At 34.1% G+C, this 14,210-nt stretch overlaps 1 long non-coding RNA gene across 1 annotated transcript; it reads left to right on the forward strand.

The window, feature by feature from the left end:
• The first annotated feature begins 12,103 nt into the window (after nt 1-12,103).
• On the forward strand, nt 12,104-12,692 carry LOC149548020 (uncharacterized). The gene is made up of 2 exons (XR_016354438.1): nt 12,104-12,301; nt 12,420-12,692. It is a non-coding gene; the product is annotated as an uncharacterized LOC149548020 (long non-coding RNA).
• The last annotated feature ends 1,518 nt before the right edge of the window (nt 12,693-14,210 follow it).

Consider the following 14,210-nt stretch of genomic DNA (forward strand, 5'->3'; position numbering starts at 1 on the left):
TATTCTTCTATGTACAATAGATATTTGGATGTTGTAAATGGTTCTTTCTCAAGGGCCTAATGCCACAAGATGATTATTGATCGATTAAATAAAGTGGAGTTAAGGCAAGATAGCTAGAATTAGAATGGAAAGCACATAATAATGAAAACTCTATGACTGCTTCCAAATGTGATTATAAAATTGCTATAAACTATAAATTTATTTGCCAAATGTAATTTATAATTGCTAGTCTACCTCCCTGCCATGTGCTCAGAAGTATTGGCCACCCATCAAATTGACAATACTTGAACTTGAGTATACCGATACAGAATGCTCCCTGCTACTGTTATTATAGACAAGAGGTAGCAAGAAAGCACAAATGGTAAATGGATATTTTAAGGTCCAAATGACTGAAAATATTTGGCACAAACAAGAGTGATTTATTTGACATCGATACATATCATGGGGGATAAAACATGATACCTTGTAGGGACTATGTTCAGCATTTCAGTTTTAAATCCTAGTAGTACTTAGAAGTAAATATGGGAATGCCAAAAGAAAAGGGTTGCGGCATCTTTGAAGGTTTTCCAATCCTTTTAAGGCTGTTTGTTTCAGTAGTTTCATACAGAATTTGATTGATTTAGGACATTTATATGTAGACACAAATTATAGTGGCCAATTCAGAAAATCCAAGGTGTGTTGTAATGGCCTAGAAACACAGAAATTTAAATTTGTTGGGATTTGGCTATAGGAATCTGCCTTGTTCTTGGCTTGAAATGTTGCATGTGGAGGTAATGCTTCATGAAAAGTATGGAAACAAATCTAGATGCAACATTCCACCACATTCCATCCAAGCTTTTTATTTGCCTTGAGAAATTTCATCACAGTTTGCTTGACTGATCTGATTGATGTTTTCAAGTTTGTATGTGAAGAGTGATCTTCTTATTGCAGGTTTGTAATTTTATTCATTGCTGAGTTATGTCATGCTGGAACATAATGGACATTAACAGTCAACCAAGAATAAAATGACAACTGCAGTATGAATAATTCTTGCTATTCATGAAGTATTATTTCTTACTGTAGAATTTCCAATATACGATCTTGAATGTTAATCCAAACAAGAGGACATATACAAATTAAGATCCTTGCTGCTACATGTCTGAGAACGTACCAAAATAAACCTTAAAATGTTCACTGAATATCTTCACAAGGTCAGATTTGTTTTCAGTCACATTTAACACCAACAAATGCACACAGTTCTTCCTTCAAACTGAAAATTACCTCGGTCCCATGTAAAGGTACAAGAAAGGCTCAGGGTGATCTAAAAATATATGTTAAGTTACCGGTTTGAGTTCTGTTCCTAGTTCAAAGTTCCAGAACCAGTTTGCAAGTTTGTCAAAACTTTGGAAAGGGGTTTGGGTTCGTTAGTACAAAAACATGTAAAAATTATATATATCATGAATTAAATTATAATGTAGCATAGTAGCATAAATACATTTAAACAACAAAAACTTCATGCACTTGTAATCATAGTGATCATATTATCATATAATTCAAGTAACAAGTTCAACATCAAAGATTCAAAACATTAAAAATAAATCATAGCATCTAGTTCAACTATCATTATTCAACTAATGGAATAAAAATTTATTGATATTCTAAGTAATTCAATATTCATCTTCTTCATCATAGTCATCTTCTATCAGGGCCTAAGTTTCAACATTGGGAACTCTGGGCATTATGTGCGCCATCACTTGAGCAATTAGTAAACTTGCAACTTATTTAACCGACAAACTTATATTGACATCAAACTTGAAACCAAACTGTTGAACAACAAACTTTGAAATGATACAAATTCTAAACATGGAACTAGAAAACTTATAAAACTTTTTGGATTATTGCTTTATGTCAGTAAGTTATGGCCCTATGGTTATGATGGATTCTTAGATGTCGTTGTTGTGTTTGGGTGTTGTAGGAGAGATGACTTTTGGTTCTAGATCCATTGCAAGGGGTCGTAGCTCAGGATGTGGTAGAAGTCGTGGGAGAGTTAGTCACTGTATTCCTTCTTTGGTCCATTTAGGGGACCCTATTCAAGAAGAGGCTAGAGAGGATGATAGTGTTAAGCAAGATGCTGAGACAGAAGGACCGGTTACTAGAGACTTGGTCAAGGAGATCCTAGCACGCCTACCTTTGTAGGATAGATCTCATCATTCAGAGCATGGAGATAGAGATAGGTCCATGAGTCCTAGAGGGAGGAACCTAGAGAGCATAAGGCGGTCTAGCCAGTCCATCCAGATGAAGGACCTATTACGGGTCAAGATCAAACCTTTCAATGGAGAAGGTACTGGATACGATGTTGAGAATTGGTTGATTGCACTAGATAGATGTTTTTCCATGCAAGACTTTGACTCCAATGTCAAAGCAAGATATGCCATCACCCATTTAGAGCACTTCGTAGCGATTTGTTGGAATATAGAGGAGAAGAAACTTGGGATAAATATGCAGACTGTCACATGGGAGTTGTTTCTTGAACACTTCCATGAGCGATTTCTATCAGAGCAGTGGCAACTTCAGAGGGCAGATGAGTTTCATGATTTGAGACAAGGTACCAAGACTATGGTGGAGTATGAGCGTAAGTTCTTCGAGCTTATGTCTTATGCAGGAGTTAGTGATAGCTCACCATTGATGGTCCAACATTTCATTAGAGGACTTAATGCTAACATCATTGGGGGTGTTAAGGTTTTCCAACCTAAAACCCTTAAGGATGCAATTTTGCGAGCTACTTTGGTTGAGATGAGTGTGACTTCAGGTCAAGGTGGCTAACCAGGTGTTCAGACTAGAGGGTCACTTTATTCAGGAGCATTTAGGGATAACCAGTCTCAAGGGGCTGGAAGTTCTAAAAATTCTCTTAACTTCTCTAAGGGTAATTAGGAGAAGCTAGGAAGGAAGTTCTTCCATGGTAACAATGGTGGTTCACAATCAGGGAACTATTGCAACTGGAAGCGTAGTATGCACAATAGGTTGGATCGAGTTCCTCAAGCTCTTAGTCAGGATGGTAGTGTTGGTAGTTTTGATCAGTTGCGTGCACTTGGAGCTCAGGGAGGCTTTAGTGAATCTACTTTTGTGGACAATATGGTCATAGGGCGACCAATTGCCTCGATCGTGGACCTTAGTTTTGAGTTTGATTCATGTCTCTTAGTAATGGGCTTCCAGGAGTAAGCCTAATTCTAGGGGGGGTGGATGTAGTGTCTGCTCTTAGTTCGCATTTCTGTTATCATTGTCAAATTCTTTTAGGCTGATTTTATGCATTGATTGGTTTTAGAGATACTGGATTTGCAATATTATGATATTATTTCATGACTTGGATTAGTGTTATATCAGTGATGATTGCTTAGTTGATTTCATTTCACATGTTGTTAATGATGTCTTGATGATTCCTAATTAGTAAATGTGGTTTCTTTCATAACAATGTAACGTGATGTCTTTAATGTTGATTATGTTTGTATTGATAGAGATGCATTATCATACCTGAGTATTTGATGTTGACTTGTGAATTTTATGATACTTACCCCATACTTGCATGTGTATGGTGCGCGTGTTTATTTTATCTTTCTATATGACGTGTTTGATATGGTTAAGGGAGGGAGTCGTAGTCACCTGCTAGTTGGGATCTACACGATGAATCACTCTGTACCATTGCACGTTTAGTTTAGATATATTATATACATGTACATGCTCATCTTTTATGCAGGATGCAGGTACCGGGCATCGACTTTCTTGAATTGCTAAGATGAGCGTGCCCTATTACAAATACTCAAATGGTGAGAATGGGAAGATAATGATCAGGTCCAATCCTAGCCATAGCCTAAAATAGTTGTCTTGCAAGGAGGAATTGTAACAGACTGTCTACCCTTTTTAAAACCCGTGAGTATTTTTGTGCGTATGTTGTTTTGTGAGTCTTTGGTGAATTTTCTATTAATTAAGTCTAATTAAAAGATTAAAATAATGATTTAATTTAATGGAAAATTAATTATTACATTTCGAATATTTAATTATATTTAATTAATTAAATAAAAATAATGGAATTCGAAGATAAAAAGTTATAAGAATAAATTTAGAACGTGATGATATTTATTCAATTTAATAATAATATATTTAGAGTTCATTTTTAAGTAAATGTTAAATATTATTGTTATTTAAGTTAATAAATATTTATCAAATTAAACGTTCAAAAGTAAATTAAAAAGTGAAAAGAAATTAAATTATGAAAATGTTTTAAGTTCGCATGATGTGTATGAGTTTAAAATATAGGAAATTAATTTAAAAGATAAAATATGTGAACTTGATGAAGATATTTTAATGAGATTAAAAGTTATAAATTAATTAAAATAGAAGTCAAGTGAAAAAAATTAAATAAAGTAATTTAATAATTCACTTGACGTGCATGAAAAGATTAAATTAAAGATAAATAATATCTTAATTGAAAAAAAAACAAATTAATTGTGCATTAAAGAATTAATTAAATAAAATAATAGTAATTTAGAAGTGGGGGTGACAGAAATCCTAAAAGGTAATTAGATTCTATATTAGAGGGTTTTGGGTAATTATTGCACACACAGGTTTGAAGAGAAAATCAGAGGGTTTGGAAAAGAAAGGAAGTTTTTCGTAGCTTGAAGGATTTCGCTTGCAGTAGGAATCTTTATCTAGCTGCCAGAGTTTAGCATTAGATCCAGGTACGATCTCGTGGTTTAATTGTATAGTAGTTTTTGCTCTTCAAACTTCTGTCTGCTTCGTGTCTGTTGCATGTGTTGTTTTTCTGGTATACAAAAAATTGTTCTTGATTGAAAAATATCTATTTGTTCTGTGTTTGTTTGGGTGGTTGAAATTCTATTTGTCGTCTTGATTATTTTTCCAGATCTGGTTGATTGAAATTAGTCTCTCATCATTTATATTTACAGAAGAAAATCGTAGAGAAAATTAATTTAAATTACGCAGGGTTTGAAAGAAAAGAAAATTCTAATATAGCAAAATTTGATCATTGCCCATACTCATCCTATCAGATTAAGATGACAATTGTTTAAAAAAATTTAAATTAAAATAAAATAAAAATTACCAAATTATAAAACAGTTCTTAAGAAAATAAAATAAAATTATATGAGTTGGACGTGGGCAATTTAACTATTATAATTTTAAAAAAAAAAAAATATGGGGAGGGGCGGGTTTTACCCACCCCCTACCCCCTTGTCCTCCATAATATGGCGGTCAGCCGCTGTCGTAGCAGTGATTGCTGCAACAACAGTAGTACTATGTATTGTTGCTACGGCAGCAACCTTCTATGGTAGAGTTGCCGCAGATTTTAGTAAGGTTGCGACCAATTTTTAATAGCCGGTGGGCTATAAACGTTTTTTTTAATATATGTTTTTAAATTTTATTTGAATTATAATTTAGTTTTATGATATTTTAATTATATTAAAATTTTAAGTTATTAAATTTAAATTATATTAAATTTTTAATTATTAAACTTCTAATCATATTGAATTTATATTACCATTTATTAATAATTTTATAATTAGATAAATTGTTAATAAATATAATATAGATTTTTAAGAAAAAATAAAATAAAAATAAATATTAATTAGTTTAATTAAAATTTGATTTAATTAAGATTAATTAATATAAGAGAGTACTTAGTGGAATTCAGAATTATTTTAATATTAATGATATTGACTTTAATGAAATTGAAAATTAATTTTACTGGAAGAACAATTATTATTATTTTAATAATTAATTGATATTAGGTAGATGGGGGTAATTTTATAGTTTATCCAAATTAATGAATGAGTTGACTTCTAGAATAAATTGAGAATCTTCTTTACTTAAAACGTACATTGAACACAAACTGAAACTTTATTTTTTATTCTATTGTGTATTTTAAAATCAAACCCAAACTATGAATTGTACTGTTTTGCTTGTATTGTCTATGGTTTGGGATTTGCGGGTTGATTAGATGTTGACTAGTCTAGGATGCACACCAGAGACTTTGTGAGATTTCTTTTATACCATTTATGTGGCTAGATGTCATGATGTGTCTTGTGATTCAAATTGAAAATTATGTTTATGAGGTTTACTTTGTGGAGCTTTTATGTGTACTTGGATGGGAGAACCATCTTATTTTCAGGTTGCCTGTTAAGGAATCGAGTTTGATCATTATGGGTGTTGTGGTATGGGATACAACTGTGTTATTATGTGCTTAGGAGAGGTTATCTAGGTACATGACTTTGGGAGTGACTTGCATAGGGGTCCGGGACCCAAAGTGGTTAGTGCCAAGGTAACCTAATGCAAATTATGTAATAAGTGATAATCTAGTAATTAAAAATTGTTTGGGGGGGAACACACTAAAAAGATAAGTTAGAGATATTTGATCCACCCATGCCTTGAGTGCTTGCATAGACTAAGGATGGGAAAGGGATGAGTGCCTCATCTTCTTGAGAGGGCTTTCTGGTTTCCACATGTGTGATGTTGAGTGTCTGGGGTTCAGAGTAACTAGTCCAGGGTAACTCAATCAGCCATGTGATGACACTCCCTAGTATGTAGCCCGAGTCTCCTCTGTAGATCTTTGTACATTTTGTGTGTACCTCTGGTGGTGTACTTATTGTTGGACGTGTTTATTGTGGATATTTACTTTCACTGATGAGGATTGATGATTCATAGATGTTGTACTTTTGACATTTGGCTTTTGACTTGAGGTGATTATCTTTTGTTGACTTTATCTTATGATCTTGGTATTGGTTTATACTTGGTTCGTGTATGTTGTTTGGTTATGTGGTGTCGATATTGGATTGAGAGTTCTTACTTTTGGATTATTTTATCTTCTTGAGTAGCATGTGTTATCTTTGAGGTAGTTTTGGCTATTAGGGGTACCTTGCTTAGGTATTTTTTATGTTTGATTTTCCGTATGAGGATTATTCATTAACTTCCTTGCACGGTGGGAGTGGAAGCCTGATTAGGTAACCACACGGTCGGGAGGTAGTGTCTTCTTACGATTTGTGTCCCCTTCACATTGCTAGCTGTTGGATGTTCGTTGCAGAAGATGTACCTTTATCATTCTTATTTCTTATCTCAGAGACTTCTTTTCAGATGATGTATATGTACACTCGAAAGTGTCCCACTCTAAACCCTTCTATCCAAACGATTCCATGAGTTCGAAATGTTTGGATGCCGGCTTAGAGCTCCCTATCCACGGAGTGCAAGAGAGTGTATTTCAAGTTCAAGGGCTCTTAGATGAGCCTTAGAGATACTCTTCTTGCTAGTAAACCATGCAATGGGAGGTTCCAAAGATAAGAGGCAAGAATGCAAATGTCCCAAGGAGTTCCTCAAGGATGCAATGCAACTAAAGATTAAGCTAGCATGAATATGAAAAGTGCAGCTATTCTAAGCATGGATGAGAGTGTTACAATCCAAATATTAAGCTATGTGAGATAGATTATTGCAAAATAGAAGCTAAACTAACATGCAACATGAATCTAAGCTAAAATGCTATGGTATGAGAGAATGTAGACAAGAAATAGAAGTTCTCCACCAAGCTCCAAAGAAACCTATTAGAAAACCTGCAGCATAACAATATTCAAAATGAGGATCGATTGAGGGGGAAAGCTCTCTCCCTTTTAAAGATGTACGGACGGTAGAGATCAAGATGAAGATGGTGGATGATCAACGGTTGAATTCGAAAAGAAGAGTGATCCATGTGCACACACAAGTCAACCAATAGAATATAAGTTGACTTGTCATATAAGACAAAAGTCACAAAGCCTTTTCTTTTAATTGCAAAATAGAAAAAAGGACTTTATGTGTGCACTTTAAGTGGGTTATAAGAATGGGGTCTTTTATTTAATTAAAAGTGGACATGTTCTTTTAATCAAATAATGAACTTAGGATAGCATAGTCAAACTATAGGTTATAATCAAATAAATTGATTATTAGCAATTTGGCTTAGGTAAGTGATTAAATTAATTTAGCCAAAATGTTGAAAAGGGGGCTATTAGGGGTACCTTGCTTAGGTATTTTTTATGTTTGATTTGCCGTATGAGGATTATTCATTATCTTCCTTGCACGGTGGGAGTGGAAGCCTGATTAGGTAACCACACGGTCGAGAGGTAGTGTCTTCTTACGATTTGTGTCCCCTTCACATTGCTAGCTGTTGGATGTTCGTTGCAGAAGATGTACCTTTATCATTCTTATTTCTTATCTCAGAGACTTCTTTTCAGATGATGTATATATGTTATCATGTATTATGATGTATTGTATCTATTCTCACATACCTTGCGACATGTGCAGTGGATGTTATTAATTGGATGTACTTTCATTGTATTCATTATACTTATGCTTTGCTTATGCGATTATGTATCTATTATTTCTTTATGATCATGTGGCATTGTACTTGAAACTTAAACTAATTAATTTAAACTACTTAAATGTGACTCAACGTAAAGGAACCCTTGAGGATTTGAAACTATATTTGTAATTGCAGATGTGTATGTTCATATTGCTTCCGCATTAATGTTATCTTGATGTTGTTTAAACCTTAAAAAAAAAAAATAGTTTAGTAAACATTGTAACATATTAGGTTTATTTCTCTTGGGTTCCTGAGAGGGGTGTTACATCTTCTTCTCTGACATTAGTTGAACTAAGGTCAATCGGATCAACGATAGCAACAACAATGGTATTGACATCAAAGTCATCAAAATCATCTAAAGTAAGCTGAGTAGTGGAAGCATCCAAGTCTGCAACCTTTGAACCTACATCCCACTTCTTGTCCCCCCTTATCTTTGGTTATTGAGACACCACTAACTATGGGCATCCTTGAATCACTGACAAAGAGCATCACTACTTAGACCCCTAGCATTCACAAACTTTATGAACTCATCTGTGATTACATCTCTCATATCATCATCACAATATTGAGAGCTATAGTATTTGGGCGTCAAGGCATAGGCAAGCAAATGTAGTGGAGTGGTCATTTTGTTCCATCTTTCAACAATAATTGCTTGCAATTGTTTGAAGGAGGTCTCTTATGGATCTTGTTCCTTGTTATTTATAATTTTCTTGATCTTCTCAAGCATTGAGTTATGCCATCATAGATCTCTCCAAGGCAAGGCATAATCATGCTGATGTACCTAAGCATGCTCATAATGGGCTTAGTGAACTTAAGGAGATATTCCACATGTTCTCACCATCAATCAGCCAATACCCTTTCCTCATGTTGTTTGTCGTATCAGTGTTCTTTTGCTTCTATACACCCCAATTGTAGCTTATTACCAAACTTTGAAGTGCCGCTTTCACTTGCACAATTCGTTTCAATGATTATACATGATGCAAAACGAGTCTCAACAACCCGTGACATAAATTAGCGCAATAAACAACTATTAGATACCAAGTCCAGTTGCCATACATCCTCTCTCTTCTTGTGCCTCATGCTCTTCAATAAATATTAACTCGATTTCATTTGGTATAGGGGCACCATTTTTTGCCAAGGTATTTTTTGACTCCTTTTCCAGTGTATCCACACCAATGACCTACTACATGATACTAATAACTATTTCTTTCTACATCACAACCCTGACATCTCCAACAGAATGCACCACCTCTTGGAAGGGGTTTCATAATTGTTGGAAATCTAATAGGGAAAGTGTGATACTGTGTTGCTTGACACTAAGACCATATTGACACTTGACACAAACTATTTCATCATGTTGTACCTCGACCTTAACTATGCTTGACATATATTGAATTACTCGGCCTTTATATCACTCAACTTCAACTACTGTCCCTGATAAACTCGGCAATCTGGAGAACTTGACGACCTCTGGCTTGCATTCTGGTAACTATTTCTCAACACATAACTTGAAATATAGACAAGTATTCAATACATGACTCACCCTATATAGGATGATTCGGTCACACTGATGACCAAACAACCTTGTCTTGTGAATGACTAAGAGTTTGACACTAATAGACAACATGACTTAAGGATCAACAATCTCCCCCTTTGACATTTGTGGTAAAAACACTATCATGATAAAAAAAAATTCATTACAAAAATGAAACACAAGTACTCCCCTCCTTAGTATATAATCCATACCTTAACCCAGTAAACATTGTACATGTTTTCACTCTGCACTCGGTGTATATACATGCTCAAAACTTCAAAACTCAAAAATTTGCAAAACTCCCCTTGATCATCCTTATCCATCATCAGTGTCATCTTGATCATTATCATTATCCCCCTTGTTTTTGTCACTAATGGTTATTGAAGTGGAGTCAACCCAAGCTTACCCAAAAATGGTTTGTGAATTTGCAAAATGTTACTTAATGTGCTATCCTAGTTAGTCTGTATGGATTTAATAGCATCAATCTCTATCTCCAATTTTGCTGCAAGATCCACCATGCTATCAACAAATGACAAATTTGGATCTACTTGGGCTAACTTTTTTGCATTCTTTAAAAGCATTTGCATAACCTCAAGATGAGGTGTCATCATGGTTTGAATAGAAATAATTTTTTCTCTTATTCTACTCTACTCGACAGCTAACCCTATAAGCCTTACCTGTTGAAAATTGACCTTGGATAAATGGACTGCACTCGAATTGGCATTTATAGTTAGTGCATTGGCACTATACTGTAAATTTTCTTCTAACTTATCCATCCTTTCTCTGATGTCCTTTTTGTATGTTCCATTGTCACACAACTTCCTAAACATTATATGTACATTATTTGAAACTTGTTCCAAATTAGTCACAATTTTTGACAGGTCAACTTGTCTAACAACAATCTCTATTGTTACCTTCTTCATTACTATCTTCTCAACTTTCTTTTCCAACCATTGCATCAATATCTGGGTTGTTTATTCTTTCTACAATCTTAATCAATTGCTCAACAATGGGAGCATTCTCATCTAGCTTATCAATAACAAAAGAATCAAGAAACATATCCTTTCCTATTTTTGTGCTTGCTTCTGCTAATGTTCCCTTCTCATCTCGGCCTGCTTTGCCTTCCTAGCAAACAATTCACTTAGAATCTTCATTTTCTCTTCAGTTAAGCTATATTTGTCCCAATTAGGTATGACCATGTCCTCTACAAATGTAATAGGCTTAGCTTGGAATGAAATTGGGGATTGTTCTCATTTCTTCTTAATCTTCTTACCTAGAGTGCTAGAGCTCAGCATTGAGACTTGCAAGCTTTGCATTTGGAGCTCCTCACTCGATCTCTGAGTCTTAACTTTTGTTTTTTTGACCTTCTTAGGCTCCTCACACAATTTCTTCTCCTCTATAGTTTTGAGTTCAATTACGGGACTCCGTTTTCCTGCCTCCTTTGTTCCCTCAATTTGAGGTCCTAAGGCTTGTGGCCTTTCCTCACCAATAGTAGATTGCTCCACTTGATCATTCTAATCCTTTTATACCTTTTCTTCCTTGACATTTACATTAGTGCTTCCCTCTTATGCATTAGTTTCTTCATTTTCCAACACATTCTGCTTCTCGGCAATAGTAGCATCATCCTTTGTCTCTGTTTGTACTTGAACATTTGAATCAATGTGAATTGATGTATCGATGATTTTAACAATTACTTGTTGAGATGTTTCTTGACCTTTGATCTTTGGATATTCTTTGATTTGCACAATGACAAGATTGGGGTCCAATAAGGTGTCTCTTATTGGCTTTAGATTAGGAGCTTTCCCCTTCATTTCTTGCTCGGTCTTCCCAATATTTTTTGGCTTCGCTTCAACCTCAGTCACATCTGACAACATATTTTCTATGGGTTCATCCACTATTATGACTATATCAATTTGTTTCTCACTTTCTTGTGCCATTTGATGTATAGTTCATACTAACCACTCAACGTCATCATAGATGTCTTCTTTATCATCAAGTTCTATTTCTCTACTCTCCTTCATTTTTTCATCAATTGTCACAACCCACTCTTCCCTTACCCGAATAAATCAGCTCTCATTGCCACCTGTTTTTATTTTATTATTATTATTATTATTTTTGTTGATAACCTAATAAATAAGAAATTAAAATTTTATATGGGGGTTGGGGAAGAAGGAAAGTTAGGTCAGTTGCACGTCTTGTTGCAAGAAGAGATGTTTTTAAATAGGGTTTTGGAAAAACAAAGACACACAGCCGATAGGTAAGAGGAAGGGAAGAGCAGAAAAGACAGTTACAGTATAAGGAAGAAAACATTAGTGGCATATAGGGTTTTCCAAGGATGGCACTCTAGGTAGAAGGGCTATCGAAGAAAATGCAGCAATAAGAGTCTTCAATTCCAGGTTCCTTCTCATTATACATTCTCTTTATTTGCATTTCACAGTGTGTGAGAATAACTGGGTAACAAATTGCTTAGTGAATGATATCTATAGTATGCCTTTGTTCTTCTAAGATGTGTAGGAGCCATTGATTTGACTGGAATAATAGCAAGCCACAATTTTTCCTTAGATTTGGGTGTGAGTGATTGGTTGTTTGAAACCCCCCTTGTGTTACCTTATGCTGTTAATATTGAGACTGTCAATGCTGAATATGTATTGTTGTTTCTTATTATAAAAAAAAAAACACCTTGCTGTCACCCTTCTTGCAAAAACGTATTTCTTCTACTTTTCTTTCAAACGTATTTGCTGATTCCTTGATACTGTTAATGCAAAGATGATATTGCTGTTACCTTGCTATGTGATATTTTTAAATGCAAAAATGTTACTTGCTGTTACCCTTATACGAATTGCTGATATTATTTAAATCTTCATAGCTATACCCTTTAAATGTAATCGCTAATACTGTGATCCTGATATTGTTTAAAACACCATGGCTGTTACCTTAAAGGCATAATCACTGATTATTGTTAATTTTGTTATCTTTAAATGTATTTCCATTACTCGAGAAGACCCCACCCTATACACTTAACTATGGGATATATGAAATGTATTATGGATTCCCAAGCATTAAATGGGTCTCTATTTCAAGTTAAACAAATATTGATAAGGGTTTATGTTTTTCTTTTAAATTCTAAGGATGATTTATGTGTTATTGTTAGGATATTTGAAACCTAAATGTTGAACTATGGTCTTCTTGTCTTTACCTGAAGCAAGACCATTAAGATCTCTTTGAGATATAGCTGGGTTATCTGTATGGTGAATAGATATAGTACAAAACCCTACTACTAGCAAGACAGATCCTCCTTTTACCTTCATATTAATTATGTCCCTTAAACCCTCTTTTGTTATATGAACTGTCTATTGCAAAGATATAGTTGGAATTAACTTCAAACTTTTGTAGGTGATTTTGTTAACAGACTAGACTATCCTACTTTATCCATTAGTCAATAATTAAGTGAATTCTTTTCATTAAAACATCCAACTCAACTTGATGACCCCTCTATATACTAATATCATGAGGTAATTAGGTGTTGAGTTGTATCAACTTTATCTACATTTCCTAATCTTTTAAAACCTTTCTCTTTCTCTTGGAAATTTTTATTTTAATCTATTCTTGTTCATTGATTAGAAGCATATTCAACAACTGATTAGTTGTAGGAAGAATATTCTTTATTTATTCTTTTAGGAAAGTCTTCCCACTTAAGAGTACCAGTAAATGAAACTCCCCAAAACAATTTCCAACCTTCTGAAAGACTGGTTATTAGAAAACCCAGTGTATATAAAGACTACATGTCATAGTACTTTTTCTTCATTTTATTTAGAATAGAATCAATCTGCTATACCTTCAGTAGTGACTGGAGGATTAGATAATCTCTTTCTAAACTGTTGTAATAATGATACCCACAATCACTAGGTGGGGGTTTATTTAAGGTTTTTGTTGTACTAGATTTGTCTTTTCTATCATGTTTGTGTACATTTTAAGCATGAAGATTAAAATGACCAGTGTAGTTTCTTCTTGAGCTTTAAGCCTTATACGAAAACTTAATAAGCAATGCAAATTATAGAGCCTTTTTTCAATAGATAATTGATGGTAATAGTTGTGTGGCCTTTTGGAAATTGGACTAATTTTCTTGCTAGAGATGAACTAAGATGATGTAATTAATTATCCATGATTAATGGACCTTAAGGTTTTGCTGTTGGAACTTACTCAATACATTGACATCTAGAGTTTGCTAGAATTTGTCCATGTTATTGCTGTGAAATCTTGGTAAATGAGTAAATTTTTACTTGTGAGAACATTTTTAGAAATTAT

This window comes from Cupressus sempervirens, chromosome 7 (genome assembly GCF_028749045.1).
Source record: "Cupressus sempervirens isolate cs-2001-9-10 chromosome 7, ASM2874904v1, whole genome shotgun sequence".
Classification (NCBI taxonomy): domain Eukaryota; kingdom Viridiplantae; phylum Streptophyta; class Pinopsida; order Cupressales; family Cupressaceae; genus Cupressus; species Cupressus sempervirens.